The sequence below is a fragment of the Phyllobates terribilis genome, unplaced genomic scaffold (assembly GCF_046119375.1).
Source record: "Phyllobates terribilis strain yellow unplaced genomic scaffold, ASM4611937v1 Scaffold_1__5_contigs__length_1240528914, whole genome shotgun sequence".
In the NCBI taxonomy this organism is placed as follows: Eukaryota; Metazoa; Chordata; class Amphibia; order Anura; family Dendrobatidae; genus Phyllobates; species Phyllobates terribilis.
The window spans coordinates 299,785,202-299,802,531 of NW_027362761.1; positions in this window are offsets into that span (position 1 = coordinate 299,785,202).

Consider the following 17,330-nt stretch of genomic DNA (forward strand, 5'->3'; position numbering starts at 1 on the left):
TTAATGGTTAAACTCGTGGCATTTATTGTTTACTTGATTCATTTTTTTATTGTGTGAGTGATTATTTTTTTTAATGGCTTTAGGCTCGATCACGAGCCATGGCGACTTCATGGATAAAGAATCTGTAAGAAGATCGATTTTGTGCAAGCCTAGATTGGTCCATTGAAGTCTTCTCCTCCATTATCTTGATAGTATCAAGTCATCGAGTTGCTGGTCTTCCTCTTTGCCTTGTAACTTCTATTCTTCCGATTATGCTGTCCTTCTCCAGTGATTGCTATCTTATGTCCAAAGTAGACAAATCATAGCTCGGTGATCCTTGCTTCGAGTCACATGTCTAGCTTGATTTGTTCTGAAATGACACATTTGCTCTTCTTGCCATCCATGCCATTGATAACATGCTTCTCCAGCACCACATTTTGAAGGCATCAATTCTTCTGCTGTCTTGTTTCTTTATTGTCCCTGTTTCTTATTTGTATGTTACCACAGAAAAGATCAAACTATGTACAAGCCATGTCTTCATCACCAGTGACATGTTTCTCGATTTGAAGATCTTGTCCAGTGACTTCATTGTTGATTTCCCATAGCTAGTCTCCTATTGACTTTCAGTGTCATCGCTGGATCTTGAGTGATGATCGATCCGAGTAAGTTGACATCTGGTTCACTGCTGTCCATCTCAAATGTGACCTGGTAGTAGTCAATATTTTAGTCTCATTTTAGTTGAGCAGCAGTCCCTTGTTCGAGCTTTCCATTTTGACACATAAGTCCTTCATTCCATCTATGCTTGTTGCTATCAATGTTACATTGTCTACATATATAAGATTGTTGATGATTGGTCCAGCAATTTTGATTCCTTCTTCTTTTTTAGCAAGTCCAACCTTCCTGAAAATAGCTGCTGTATATAAATTAAAGAAAAATGGTGATTGGTTCAAATAGCTTTAAATACGTTTCCCATGACTTTTCTTTTGTATACTTATAAATAAGTGTGTGTGATATGTCAGAAACGTGTTAAGGTATTTTAATAATTTTTCCATGAATTTACCTGTTTTTATGAATTGGTAAAAAAAGAATTTATTTTTATCTTTTTCTTTTATATGGTTGTGCCAACCTCTCTCTCTTGACTTAAAAATGTATAAAGAGTTAAATTTATCAATTACAAAAGCAAGTGACAGGACAATATTGCCTTGTCTATGTGTCTTTTACCAAATGCTTTTAACATTGATGTAGTTTCTTTACAATATTCTCTTCCTCGGTGATATATTTTGTATTTATTGGTTTTTCGTTACAGCCCCAATGATATACAGCAGACAGCACAAAACAATTATTTCACATTCTTTGTCAGATACATACAGAAAATACACTTGCTTCCTGTCTTCTCAAATCATCTTAGCCTTGGTTAAGAAATCTATATTTTCTCTTCATTTAGTTCTAAGGCAATCGTCCTCATTCTATTTGGTAAATAAATTAAACAATTCAACATGAGGGAATGAATAACAAATGCAACAGTGAAATGGATGCATGTGTTTAATCTGTCACTTATATACAGTACAGACCAAAAGTTTGGACACACCTTCTGATTTAAAGATTTTTCTGTATTTTCATGACTATGAAAATTGTACATTCACACTGAAAGCATCAAAACTATGAATTAACACATGTGGAATTATATGCTTAACAAAAAAGTGTGAAACAACTGAAAATATGTCTTATATTCTAGGTTCTTCAAAGTAGCCACCTTTTGCTTTAATGACTGCTTTGCACACTCTTGGCATTCTCTTGATGAGCTTCAAAAGGTAGCCACGGTATTTCACCTTGGACACGTTGGCCTCCAAGAGACTCAATGAGTCCCCCAGTTTTTCCTCATTCCTCTAAAAAATTAGTACTGTTAGGAGGGCGGTTGCAGACAACTTTAATATAATGGAACGCAACCGACCCCGGGGTCCGCGATGCAGCCTGGAGGACTGCTGCCGAACACTTCACGGGTGAAACGGAAAGCAACCAACTTAAATGATAAACCCTTCCGTGTTACTGCACACAGGAACGGGTATAGCGGTATGCTCTATCTCCGTTAACAGCACGGGAGATGTGCGACCGGGAAACTATCTGTAGCCCTGTTAACTACACAGGGACGACACTGGCGGCGCTAGGATGCGTGTGTGACTACGCCGTCGGGAACACGTGCCTCCAACCGGCATGCTACCGAACTGCAGGGTATTACTCCACGTGTCTGACAGACGATAGCCGTAAACAGGACGTCTGCAGGCTGCTCGGGGTGTTAGGCGACCCCTTTGACGGAGCCAGACTGCTAGACGAAGCTATCTGCCTCTATGGAGCTAACCTGCCTCTTTGGAGCTAACCTGCCTAGCGGAATCTACACATGGAACAAAGTCGTCCACACAACAGCATCATTGCTCAATGATCAGAGTGGTTCGCCATGTTTGTGGGCGGGCCTTTTAAAGACTAAGCCCTGCCCACCGACGTGCCATTGGTGACACTAGCCGTGGACCAATCAGGCGGTGCCAGGTCACCGGGTCAGGTGGGTGCCAAACAGCCAATCACGATCCGCCAGGTCACGGGCATGCTCAGTGCGGTGAATCCTGGACTTGGACTCCAAAAGCCCTGTCTCCCTCTGCAACCTATGCTTAACATTGCTGGGCACAAATACCCAGGAGACAATCTGCATATCTCGTGGAGCAGCTAGGCGTTGCGGCTGACGACGATGCTGAGCAGCATCAGCCCCAGCTGGACAGAAATGGGAGACCACAGAAGATTCTGGCCCCATTTCAAATCCAGCAACAGACCGACGCCTAACATTATCCCCCCTTCTAACATCCCCCTCCACTTGACCCTCATTTTCCTCCAGGAGCCGGGGGGGCAAGAATGAGGTCCACCGGGTCACAGAGAGGATTCACAGAACCGTGACCCCTCCGGTGTACAGAGTACCTTTTTTTAAAACGGGAGGCAAACTTAGCAGACTCCCCGTGAACTTCTGTATTGCAGGCCGAGAGCCACACCCTGTCGCCCGGATAGAATACGGGGACAGGGCGACGAGAAGTGGCAACCGACTCACTATGTGTGGAGTCCATCACGGGTGACAGATGGGGAAGAGCAGCCGGATTTTGGCAGAAAGATTTAACTCTCGCACAGATGGGACACGCGAGAACAAAGTCCCTGACGTCCTGGCATCACCGGGGCCATCAATAGGACCGTTGAAGGGACTTAGCGGTACGCTTGACCCCCAGGTGGGCTCCGATCTTAGGGACATGAGCCCAGGAGAGCACCATATTCTGTAGATTAGGGGAAACAAACGTCCTCCCCGATGGAACCGGGTTAGAGGACACAGCAGCCACCCTCTCTACCTGAGAGTTTTTTTCAACATAGTTTGACAAGACCTGGGTCCTGGGTAGTGTTGAGCCACCCCCGTAGTGTTCGAGTTCGGTTCGTCGAACTGTTCGTCGAACACCTTCGAACACCGTTAAAACCAATGGCAGGCAAACAAAAACATATAGAAACACATAGAAAACACCTTCAAAGGTGTCCAAAAGCTGACAAGCTGCTCAGAAGACATAACTAACACATGGAAAAGTGACAAGTACATATAGTCATGCAAAAAGAAAAGAGGTGGAGGAGTAAAAGGAGGGGGAGACACAGATATAGGCATGTCATGCCCTTCTAAAATCCAAAAAGTGAGAAGCCGACACGGCCAGTCCATTCCTGCCCGTGCCACCTCCGTTTGTGCCAGAGCCGTGGTGGACCCTGACTGCCAGCCCCCCTCTCCCAATACTGGTGCCTGTCCGCTGGTGGGTCGAGCGAGCTCCCCTGTGGTGGAGGCAGCTCTAAGTTTTTTAATTTAAATTGTCTCTCTAATTTGAATGAATACACTTTAAATCCTTTTACAAGGATCTATTGAAGGGCAAGTCTCATGCCAGCAGCCGCGTAATTCCAGCTCCAGTAGCGTCCACTAAAGCTGCTGCAGTTAAAAAGCTTTTATAAGGATCGAGCTCAGCTGTCCACCGCAAGGCGTCCTACTGCCAGTCCCAGCCCCTATGCCTTGGGGTGCCTCCTGATGCTCTTCACTGAGTATCCCGTGGTCCCGAAGCATTTCCTTTGAAAAAATTAAGTGTCCAAACTACAGGTGGTGTAGCTTGCTTAACAGCCGGGATAATCCGCTGACTAGCAGACACTGCTACTAGGCACAAAGTATTTCCTGGGCTAGATGCAGTTAAAAATTTGTAATTAGATACTCTCGTTGGATGCTGAGAAAGCATTCCATAGAGTCTCCTGGCACGCCATATATTATTGTCTTAAAAAGCTTGGGGTAGGGGTCTAGGGGACCCTTTTATAGCCAAAATCATGGCCCTGTATCGCAATGCGTCACCTAGGCTGAAGATAAATGGAACTGTAGCACCCCAAGGGCTCGGTTGCTGCAGAGGTATTGCACCTCACCCAGAGGTGTGATATCTCACACTCAGGTAAGGATGGAGTGTGGATCAGGACTTCGACACCTGCATGCATTACACCACATTGCCGTGGGGCAGGGCGACCAATATGCCCCTGAGATGGGCACGACAGTCCCTGTCTCTGGCTGGAGTGGGGGGAGGGAACACTGAGGAAGGGGAACCCTGTAGTGAAGGAGCAGGGAGGAAGCCGTTCCTGGGTGCATTGAGAAGGGAGTATAAAAGGTGGGCACCATCTTAGTTCAGTGCAGAGAAGTCTGAGCAGAAGTGACAGGGAGCATGAGCTCTGCTCCAGAGGCGGGCCTAGTAACAGAGGCCCAGGCCTGGAAGAGGGAGAAGAAAGGAAGAGGAGCGGAGAAGGCTCCAGGAACGAGGAATGAAGGGATCCCAGGGGTGTGAACGGGCGAGTCGCCACCGCACGCCCGAATCCACCTGCGTGGAGGGGTCAGGCCAAAGGGGGAGACCGGTCCCCGAAACTAGTGGAGGCGGGAAATGACCCTCAGCTAGAAACTGGAGGCTGTGACATTTTATGTGGCGCAGCCCCTCGCTACACCCGCTAGGAGGGCATCACATAGGGTCAGGGAAACTGGCGCCAAGTTTACCAAGAGGAGGCCCGAGGCAGCCGGACAGAAGGGTTGGTAAGAAAGGCCAGACAAAGGACACACAAAGGGGGTCCTGTGAAGCACTCCAAAGTTATCTGGGAGTTGTCTGAGCCCCTCACCTGGTGAGCACAGTACGATGTGGGCAGCCGTTACCTGCAGAAGTGGTCTGGATAACAAGAACTGTGAGTAAAGGCCCTGGACTGCATCACTAACTCTGTGTCGTTTCTGCTGCTGCCCTGCACCATCACCCCCATCCTCCGCATACACTGCACTGAAGCTATACTCCTCCCGTGGGGAGTTATGCTACGCTCTGCTGCACCCACAACACTAGCCTCAGTGGTCTGCCCTGCAGCGGCGGTTCACTCTGACCGCAATCCACGGGTGGCGTAGTTGGACATTTAAACATCAAAACCACATAAATAGTCCCGCCACTGGTTTGACCGCCTGAGACACGGAACCGGGTCGCCGCCACGGAGACTACAACCACCAGCATCCACCAAAAAGGGTCCGACTCCGGATGTCCCAAGTAGAGATGAGCGGTGTTCGACTAGAACTGTTCGCCAATCTCAAATTCGAGCTGTTTTGGGCGGTGTTCGAGTTGCTCGACGAACCTGAACGATTTGCAAAAAATTCGGCTGTTCGAGGTTATGTTCGATAACTGTTCGTGCACCAAAAGCGTGTCCTGCATGTCTGGCGCTATTTAGAGCATCAATCATGCAGGGATTGTCTGCCACTCACTCTAATGCCACAGCCATGGTGGTTGTGGCATTAGAGTGATTGACCAAATCGATGGGAACTATGCTCACAGTGAAACATGAAAAGCCGGCAATTCAGCAGCGTCATACACCGGTACCCGACAATTTAGAACCGAAAGAATAGAGCATCACACATAGATTAGATAGATAGAAACATGTCAGTCACATATATAAGAAGTACAGTGACAGTGTTGATTACTGTACTTGCCATTTAGTGTAAAGGATTTATTAAAAAAAATATTAGTGTTTTCATGCACCGTCTCTTTAAAAAAGCCGGCCGGCAATTCAGCAGCGGTACCCGACAATTTAGAATGGAAGGAATAGAGAATCACACATAGATTAGATAGATAGAAACATGTCAGTCACATATATATGAAGTACAGTGACAGTGTTGATTACTGTACTTGTCATTTAGTGCTAAAATAAAGGATTTATTTAAAAAAAAATTGGCGTGGGGTTCCCCATAATTTTAGGCTCTAGCGGAGGTTAAGCAGACAGCTGGGGCAGATGTTTGAAGCCTGGGACGGGGTAATACCCACGGAGCTTCCCAGGCTACTAATATCAGCCCCCAGCTGAATGCCTAGCCTTTACTAGCTATTAAAATGGGGGACCCCCCAAAAAATTGACATGGGGTCCCCCTATTTTAATAGCTAGCAAAGGCTAGGCAGACAGCTTGGGGCTTATATTAATAGCCCAGGAAGGGTGCCATGAATATTGGCCCCCTCCCAGGCTAGAAACACCAGCCGTCAGCCACCCCAGAAATGGCACATCCATAAGATGCGCCAATTCTGGCACTTAGCCTCGCTCTTCCCACTGCCCTGTGGTGGTGGCAGTGGGGTAATAGGGCTGGGGTTGATGTCAGCTTATAATGCCAGCTGACATCAAGCCCAGGTTAGTAATGGAGAGGCGTTTATAAGACACCCCCATTACTAACTCCATAGTCAAAGTTAAAAAAAAACAGAAACACCCAGAATAAAGTCCTTTAATTGAAATAAAGACACAATTCTTTATTGTTCTAAATTAAACCATACTTACAATCACGCCCATTCCAGCTGAAGCCAACGATCCCCTGCAATAAAAGAAAAATAATAAAGCAACATAATCCTTACCTTTCCATGTTTCCCACGACAGCTTCAGCTCTGCTACATCGAGATGACAGGCTGGACCGCAGCAGAAAGCTGCCATCCAGCCTGTCATCCCGCAGACACTGAGAAGCGCAGGCATGCTTGCGCTCCTCAGTGTCAGGCTGTGATGGCATCCAGATGAGCCGAGTTCATGTCCAATGAACTCGGCTCACCTCATGCACGTCACTGACAGCGTGGGAAAATTCTCACGCTGAAGCGCTGAGTGCAGGAGAATTCTCCCACGGTGTCAGTGACGTGCATGAGGTGAGCTCACGTCCAATGAACTCAGCTCACCTCATGCACGTCACTGACAGCGTGGGAAAATTCTCCTGCTCTCAGCGCTTCAGCGTGAGAATTTTCCCACGCTGTCAGTGACGTGCATGAGGTGAGCCGAGTTCATTGGACATTAACTCGGCTCATCTGGATGCCCTCACAGAGAGACACTGAGAAGCGCAAGCATGCCTGCGCTTCTCAGTGTCTGCGGGATGACAGGCTGGATGGCAGCGTTCTGCTGCGGTCCAGCCTGTCATCTCGATGTAGCAGAGCTGAAGCTGTCGTGGGAACCATGGAAAGGTAAGGATTATGTTGCTTTATTATTTTTCTTTCATTGCAGGAGATCGTTGGCTTCAGCTGGAATGGGCGTGACGGTAAGTATGGTTTAATTTAGAACAAAAAAGAATTATGTGTTTATTTCAATTAAAGGACTTTATTCTGGGTGTTGTGTTTTTTTTAAATACTTTACTACAAATTCATGGTGGTCATGTCTAATATTGGCGTGACCCCATGAATTTCGGGCTTAGGGCCAGCTGATAATGCCAAGCTGGCCCTAACCCCTTTATTACCCAGTGAGCCACCGCATCAGGGCCCTGGATGAGTTGGGTACAGCGACAGAAGATGGCGCTTCTATGAACGCGCCATTTTCCGGGGTGGCTGCGGACTGCAATTTGCAGCGGGGGTGGCCCAGAAAGCTTGGGCCTCCCTGCGCTGCGGATTCCAGCCCCCAGCTGCCTAGTTGTACCTGGCTGGACACAAAAACAGGGCGAAGCCCCACGTCAATTTTCTTCAAATTATTTCATGAAATAATTAAGAAAAAAAGAGCTTCCCTATATTGTTGTGTCCGGCCAGGTACAAATAGGCAGCTGTTGGTTGGGGGCAGCCCGTTACTGCCTGCTGTACCTGGCTGGACACAAATATAGTGCGAAGCCCCACGTCAATTTTTTTTAATTATTTCATGAAATAATTAAAAAAAAAAAGGGCTTCCCTATATTGTTGTGTCCGGCCAGGTACAAATAGGCAGCTGGTGGTTGGGGGCAGCCCGTTCCTGCCTGCTGTACCTGGCTGGACACAAATATAGTGCGAAGCTCCACGTCAATTTTTTTTAAATTATTTCATGAATTTCCTGAAATAATTTAAAAAAATTGAAGTGGGGCTTCGCACTATATTTGTGTCCAGCCAGATACAGCAGGCAGGAACAGGCTGCCCCCAACCACCAGCTGCCTATTTGTACCTGGCCGGACACAACAATATAGAGAAGCCCTTTTTTTTTTAAATTATTTCATGAAATAATTAAAAAAAAATTGACGTGGGGCTTCGCACTATATTTGTGTCCAGCTTGGTACAGCAGGCAGGAACGGGCTGCCCCCAACCAACAGCTGCCTATTTGTACCTGGCCGGACACAACAATATAGGGAAGCCCTTTTTTTCTTAATTATTTCATGAAATAATTTAAAGAAAATTGACGTGGGGCTTCGCCCTGTTTTTGTGTCCAGCCAGGTACAGCTAGGCAGCTGGGGGCTGGAATCCGCAGCGCAGGGAGGCCCAAGCTTTCTGGGCCACCCCCGCTGCAAATTGCAGTCCGCAGCCACCCCGGAAAATGGCGCATTCATAGAAGCGCCATCTTCTGGCGCTGTACTCAACTCATCCAGGGCCCTGGTGCGGTGGCTCACTGGGTAATAAAGGGGTTAGGGCCAGCTTGGTATTATCAGCTGGCCTTAAGCCCAAAATTCATGGGGTCATGCCAGTATTAGACATGACCGCCATGAATTTCTAGTAAAGTATTTAAAAAAAACACAACACCCAGAATAAAGTCCTTTAATTGAAATAAACACACAATTCTTTATTGTTCTAAATTAAACCATACTTACAATCACGCCCATTCCAGCTGAAGCCAACGATCTCCTGCAATAAAAGAAAAATAATAAAGCAACATCATCCTTACCTTTCCATGGTTCCCACGACAGCTTCAGCTCTGCTACATCGAGATTACAGGCTGGACCGCAGCAGAACGCTGCCATCCAGCCTGTCATCCCGCAGACACTGAGAAGCGCAGGCTTGCTTGCGCTCCTCAGTGTCTCGCTGTGACGGCATCCAGATGAGACGAGGTCATGTCCAATGAACTCGGCTCACCTCATGCACGTCACTGACAGCGTGGGAAAATTCTCACGCTGAAGCGCTGAGTGCAGGAGAATTCTCCCACGCTGTCAGTGACGTGCATGAGGTGAGCTCATGTCCAATGAACTCAGCTCACCTCATGCACGTCACTGACAGCGTGGGAAAATTCTCCTGCACTCAGCGCTTCAGCGTGAGAATTCTCCCACGCTGTAAGTGACATGCATGAGGTGAGCTGAGATCATTGGACATGAGCTCACGTCATGCACGTCACTGACAGCGTGGGAAACTTCTCACGTTGAAGCGCTGAGTGCAGGAGAATTTTCCCACGCTGTCAGTGACGTGCATGAGGTGAGCTGAGTTCATTGGACATGAGCTCACCTCATGCACGTCACTGACACCGTGGGAGAATTCTCCTGCACTCAGCGCTTCAGCGTGAGAATTTTCCCACGCTGTCAGTGACGTGCATGAGGTGAGTTCATGTCCAATGATCTCAGCTCACCTCATGCACGTCACTGATAGCGTGGGAAAATTCTCCTGCACTCAGCGCTTCAGCGTGAGAATTCTCCCACGCTGAAGTGCTGAGTGCAGGAGAATTTTCCCACTCTGTCAGTGACGTGCATGAGGTGAGCCTAGTTCATTGGACATGACCTCTGCTCATCTGGATGCCGTCACAGCGAGACACTGAGGAGCGCAAGCAAGCCTGCTCTTCTCAGTGTCTGCGGGTTGACAGGCTGGATGGCAGCGTTCTGCTGCGGTCCAGCCTGTCATCTCGATGTAGCAGAGCTGGAGCTGTCCTGGGAACCATCGAAAGGTAAGGATGATGTTGGTTTATTATTTTATTTTTAATGCAGGAGATCGTTGGCTTCAGCTGGAATGGGCGTGACGGTAAGTATGGTTTAATTTAGAACAATAAAGAATTGTGTGTTTATTTCACTTAAAGGACTTTATTCTGGGTGTTTGTGATTTTTTTAACTTTCACTATGGGGTTAGTAATGGGGGTGTCTTATAGACGCCTCTCCATTACTAACATGGGCTTGATGTCAGCTGGCATTATAAGCTGACATCAACCCCAGCCCTATTACCCCACTGCCACCGCTACAGGGCAGTGGGAAGAGCGAGGCTAAGTGCCAGAATTGGCGCATCCTGTGGATGCATCATTTCTGGGGAGGCTGACGGCTGGTGTTTCTAGCCTGGGAGGGGGCCAATATTCACGGCACCCTTCCTGAGATATTAATATCAGCCCCCAGCTGTCTGCCTAGCCTTTGCTAGCAATTAAAATAGGGGGGACCCCACGTCATTTTTTTGGGTTTCCCCCATTTTAATAGCTAGTAAAGGTTAGGTATTCAGCTGGGGGCTGATATTAGTAGCCTGGGAAGCTCCATGGGTATTACCCCCTTCCCAGGCTTCAAACATCTGCCCCAGCCGTCTGCTTAACCTCCGCTAGAGACTAAAATTACGGGGAACCCTACGCTAATTTTTTTTTAATAAATGCCTTATTTTAACACTAAATGACAAGTACAGTAACCAACACTATCACTGTACTTATTATATATCTGACTGACATGTTTCTATCTATCTAATCTATGTGTGATGCTCTATCTTTCTGTTCTAAATTGTCGGGTACAGATGCTGAATTGCCGGCCGGCTTTTTTAAAGAGACGGTGCATGAAAACACTAATATTTTTTTTAATAAACCGTTTACGCTAAATGACAAGTGCAGTAACCAACACTGTCACTGTGCTTCTTATATGTGTGACTGACATGTTTCTATCTATCTAATCTATGTGTGATGCTCTATTCCTTCTAGTCTAAATTGTCGGGTACCGGTGTATGCCGCTGCTGAATTTGCCGGCCGGCTTTTTTAAAGAGAGTGTCTTCTGAGCAGTTTTCAGCTTTTGGACACCTTTGAAGGTGTTTTCTATGTGTTTCTATGTGTTTTTGTTTGCCTGCCATTGGTTTTAACGGTGTTCGACGGTGTTCTAAGGTGTTCGACGAACAGTTCGATGAACAGTTCCTCGAACATCCCGGTGTTCGAGGAACCGAACCGAACCCGAACACTACGGGGGTGGCTCAACACAAGTCCCAAGGCCCAGGGGGCGCGTCAGAACATTTTCATCACCTTTCATAATCACCAATGGGACAAGGCAGGGATGTCGTCTGTCCCCTCTCTTATACATCCTAGTGATGGAGCACCTGCTCTCATCAATTCGCCATAACCCCAATATTAGGTGGATTGCGGTGGGAGGCACCGAGTACAAGTGCTCTCTATTTGCTGATGATGTCCTAGTATATATCACTCAATCACATATACCCATCCCTGCTGTTATGGCTGAAATAGATCACTTTGTTACATGGTCAAATTTTAAAATCAATACAGCGAAGTCTGAGGCCCTCGATATCTCCCTCCCCAAATCCATACAGGATTCCATACAGTCAAACTTTCCCTTTGCCTGGCCCTCACAGGGTATCAAATTCTTAGGAATTCCTATTCATAGAGACCTCTAGCGTCTATGTTATCTTAATTTTGGGCCCTTTATTGAACAACTCCATACAGACCACGGTTGGCAAGTTAGAACTGTAAGATTCACTACGGGAACCACTGGTGTTTTGTGGAAAAGCACATGTACACTGTGTTCCAAATTATTATGCAAAAAGTGTTTAGGAGTGATAAGGGAAGAATTTGTTTGTTTGTCAGTTAAACTCATTGATGGTGATGTGTGTCAGGGCTCTTTATATCACTGTAAGCAATTGCAGACACCTGTGCTAATTAGCTTGGCAGGTGTGTCCAATGAATGGCAAGACTACTTAAGAAGGCTGTCCCAGATTATTAAGCAGCCCACATTTTCTGCCAAAATGGGAAAGAAAAAGGATGTGTCGGCTGTTGAGAAGCAACAAATTGTGGAGTGTTTAGGTCAAGGCATGACTACAATCAACATTGTGCGATGATCAGGATGAAGTGTCTTGGCAATCAAGAAGTATGTAGCTGATTCACAGTACACACATGTGCATGCTGATAAGGGCAAATTGAGGACTCTTTCCTACAGGCAATTATGTCAGGTTAAAAGAGCAGCGGCAAAAAAGCCTTGTCATAGCAGCAGACAAGTTTTTGAAGCTGCTGGTGCCTCCAACGTCCCCCGAACAACAAGATGCAGGGTCCTTCAGAGGTTTGCAGCTGTGTGTACGCCATCCTGTCGACCTCCTCTATCCACTGCACACAAGCAGAAATGGCTCCAGTGGGCCAAACATTACATGAAGACTGATTTCAAAACTGTTTTGTTCACGGATGAGTGCCGTGCAACGCTCGATGGTCCAGATGGATGGAGTGGAGGATGGCTGGTTGATGGACACCCCACGCAAACACGGCTACAGCGCCAACAAGGAGGAGGTGGAGTAATGTTTTGGGCTGGAATCATGGGGAGAGAGATTGTCGGCCACTTTAGGATCCCTGAAGGGGTAAAGATGAATTCCATAATGTATGTGGAGTTTCTCAAACAGCACTTCCTGCCATGGTTCAAGAAGAAGAACCGTGTATTCCGCAGCAAGATCATTTTCATGCATGATAATGCACCGTCTCATGCTGCACATAACACATCTGCATCTCTGGCTGATATGGGCATAAAAGGGGACAAACTTATGGTGTGAACCCCATGCTCCCCTGACCTCTACCCCATTCAGAACCTCTGGAGCATCATCAAAAGGAGTGTCTATGATGGCGGGAGGCAGTTCACATCTAAGCAACAGCTCTGGGCGGGTATACTGTCCTCATGCAAAACAATTGAAACAGAAACCATCCAAAACCTGACAAATTCAATGGACGAGAGAGTTCAGAAGCTCTTTTCGAACAAGGGGTCCTATGTGCAAATGTAACATCACCTAGAATAAAGTTTTGAGTTGAAAATTGTTTGATTTCAGTTTCTAATAACCTGCTAATGCTTATAATTTCAAAAATGACCATTTTTTTGGTCTTTATTGAAATGAAAAGGTTGATCGAAGAGTGTGGGGGATCTAAGAGTGTGGCAACCCAGTAGTCAGGATTACTTTGAATTCTGACAATCTGAGGGTCATGTTGCTGGTAGTGCAGCAAGAAGGCACTTATGTGTCTTGCGCATCTCGGAGCCCCAAAATTATTTTCCGGGCTAGATGCAGCTAAAAATTATTATTAATTTTAAATCTGGTGGAGCTTAGTATAGATGGCCTAATAGAATCAGTACTGCACACTGCTACAAAGCCCAAATTATTTTCCAGCCAAGATACAGACAAACATGATTAGTAATTTGAAAGCTTAAAATGGATGGTGAGGTGATTTTAACCAATCATCAAGCTTTTACTCTCCCCAGGATGACACAGGGGTAGAAAAGTCATTTCGGATCCATGATTTGTTCATCTTTATGAACGTGAGTCTGTCTACATTATCAGTGGAGAGCCACGTGCGCTTATCTGTCAGCACACCACCAGCAGCGCTGAACCCACGTTCAGACAGAACGCTGGCTGCGGGGCATGACAAGATCTCCAAGGCGTAAGTGGCGAGCTCCGGCCATTTATCCAGATTGGAAGCCCAAAAAGAGCAAGGGTCCAGTGACACAGTCATGGCTTCAATGTTTACTTGGAGATACTCCTGTACCATCGTCTCTAGGTGTTGACTATGTGTCAGACTTCTTGTCTCCTGTGGCCTTGCAAAGGATGAGCTAAAACAGTGGTGAAATGATTCCGCAAAATTGATGTTACCAGCAGATACTGTGTTTCTGTTACGGTTTGAGTGCCGAACACTCGACTGTCCCACGGTTGGCAAGTTGGAACTGTGAGATTCACTACGTGCACCACTGGTGTTTTGTGGAAAAGCACATGTAAGATTCTGCAACAGTCTCTGCTGATACTCCTGCATGCGTGCATCCCTTTCTATGGCAGGAATTATTTCTGCAAATTTACTTTTGTACCGGGGATCTAACAGTGTGGCAACCCAGTAGTCAGGATTATTTCTAATTATCCCAATTCGCTGGAAGTGCAGCAAGAAGGCACTCATGTATTTTGCGCATCCAGGAGCACCAAGTCCCTGTTGTGTTGGTGGCGAGGTAACAGTCATGCTTCCTTCCTCTGTTCTCTCCCCCCAACCTTGCACAACAGAAAAGTGATCAAGGTCTCCCTCATCTGATGAGTCTTCCATCAGTTCGTCCTCCACTTCTTCCTGGGCTCCTGCACCTTCCTCACTAGTTTGGCTGCTACCATGCGCCCTGGTAAAACCATCTCCCCTACCCTCACATGCCTGCCGCCTTGGTGCTGCCGACCGTCTGGACCTTGCAGATGTTAGCCCTTCCACATACAACTCCTCCTCCTCTACTTCCTCCACCTCCTCTTGTGCCACCACCTGACTCCGAATTCTGTTTAACATGTGCTCCAGCATGTAAATCACCGGAATAGTCATGCTGATAATGGCATCATCACCACTAAACATCTTCGTCGCCATTTCAAAACTGTGCAGAAGGGTGCATAGGTCCCTGATCTGAGACCACTCCTCCAGCGTGATTTTCCCCAACTCTGGATCCCGTTGGCCCAGGCTATATGTCAGAACGTATTGCACCAGGGCTTGTCGGTGCTGCCACAGTCGCTGCAACATGTGCAGAGTTGAATTCCACCAGGTAGCCACATCGCATTTTAGCCGGTGAAGTGGCAGGCCCAACGACTTCTGTAGAGATGTAAGTCGCTGAGCTGCGGGATGCGAATGGCGGAAGTGAGCACACAGCGACCGTGCCCTCTGCAGAATGCCATCTAGTCCGGGATAGTGGGTTAAAAATTGCTGGACAACCAGGTTCAACACGTGAGCCATACAAGGCATGTGTGTGACATTGCCCCGGCGAAGGGCCGCACCCAGGTTTGCAGCATTGTCGCACAAGGCCTTCCCTTCAGGTCCAGTGGAGACAACCATTCATGAAATTGGTTCTCCAGAGCTGACCACAACTCCTCAGCTGTGTGACTCACATTTCCCAGACATTTCAAAGTAAAAACCGCCTGATGACGTTTAGCACTACTGCCAGAAAAGTAAGGAGGTGTGCAGGATCCCTTCTGCGCAGTTACAAAGCTTGTGGCATGACCAGACAGGCTTTGGGTGCAGGTGGAGGACCGAGAGGAGGTTGAGGAGGCAGAAGCAGTGGAGGAACTTTGACATAAAGAGGATTGATGCACAACTCGTGGGGACGGCAAGACATGGACTGCAGCCCCTTGTCCTGCTGTCACCATAGTTACCCAGTGCCCAGTCAGCGACATGTAACGCCCCTGTCCATGCCTACTCGTCCAAGTGTCTGTGGTGAAATGCACCCTGTCACACACAGAGTTTCTCAAAGAAGCGGTGATGTTGTGTGCGACATGCTGGTGGAGCGCAGGCACAACGTTCTTTGAGAAGTAGTGCCGACTGGGCATCTGGTACTGGGGCACTGCGACGGACATAAGGTCTCGAAAATCCTCTGTGTCCACCAGGCGGAAAGGCAGCATTTCTGTAGCCAAGAGCTTGCAGATGGTGAAATTCAACCTCTTAGCTTTCTCATGGCTAGGAGGAAATGGTCTTTTACTTGTCCACATCTGAGGGACCTAGGGCTGGCTGGGTTGAGACAGGGTTGATAAGGGTGTTCCCGGCAAACTGCCGGTCTGTGAGGAAGATGCAGGCGGACATGTTAGGTTGCCTTGATCCAAAGGTGGTGCTATCGATGTCGGACAGTTCTCAACACCAGCTGGTGTTACCGCCTCCAAAGAAAATTATGACCTGCCAATCACGCTGGCTGTTGCGGGTAAAGAGGTGGCAGGTCTGCGTCCCAAAACATGTGTGACTGCTGTCCCCCCAGTCACAGAGGATGAACAGGCCGCAGATGCACAAGATGGGGCAGACGGTGGTTGGCCCGGCCGGCTAGGCCGCATTGTAGCACAGTGAGCTTCCCACTGCAACTTATGCTTCATGTCCATGTTATGGTTCATGCATGAAGTACTCAAACTATGTATTTTTTGGCCTCTACTTAGCTTTTGTTGACAAATGTTACAGATAACACGAGTTGGGTCATCTTTATCGATCTGAAAAAATGTCCAGGCTATGCAAGGCTTAGCACCCATGAGACCTGAAGAGCCACCACGACTTGTGGTCAGAGGCAGAGTTGTGTTTGAGGATGCAGTTGTTGACTTGCTTCCAGTACTACGTCTCTGTCCAGGAAGGCGCAACCTGACCTCGTCGTCACTAGCATCCTCCTCCACCTCCTCTGCTGACCTCATCGACTGGCTGACTGTGGGTTGACAGTAAATGGGATCTCCAACCTCATCATCATCACCATGTGTGTTATCACACCCGTCGTCCTCAGAGCCAACCTGTTCCTGCCCTGACAAAAAACTAAAGTTGTCGCTCCAATCAGGTATTTGAGTCTCATCATCCTCTTCCTCATTGTCTCCACCAACAGGAGTTACAGTTTGGGAATGAGGGAATACATTATGGTCAGAACCTTCTGCGTCTGGTCCTGGAACCGACTCATAAAGATTCTGGGCATCAGTGCAGATCATTTCCTCGTCTGGATTCACAGAAGCGCTGGAGCCGACCTTTACTTCCCAGGCTATAGTATGAGTAAACAGCTCTGCAGACTCAACCATCTGTTCTACCTCATACTCAGACGGGCAGCTGGAGATTTGGGAGCTGTGAGGAAGCAAGTGCGATTGGGGTGACACCTCTGAGGACTGGAGAATTTGTGATGTTAAAGTTGATGTGGAGGAGAGCCCACTTAAAAGAGCACTTGATATCCGTTGAAGCACCTGCTGTTTTTGTGCCTCATCAGGAATTTGTAGCGATTGGCGTGGCTGTAAGAAAGGGATCTTATCACATTGTCCGCTAAAAGAAGTAGACATTTTAGTTTTGCTGGAAGATGGTCTTTCTTCTGCAGATGTTACTGTTGCTTTAACACCTACTCCACGGACACAACCTATTTTCCCCTTCCCAACACGCCTATTCCCCTTTCCACCAGCAGCAGGCCTTTTTCCACT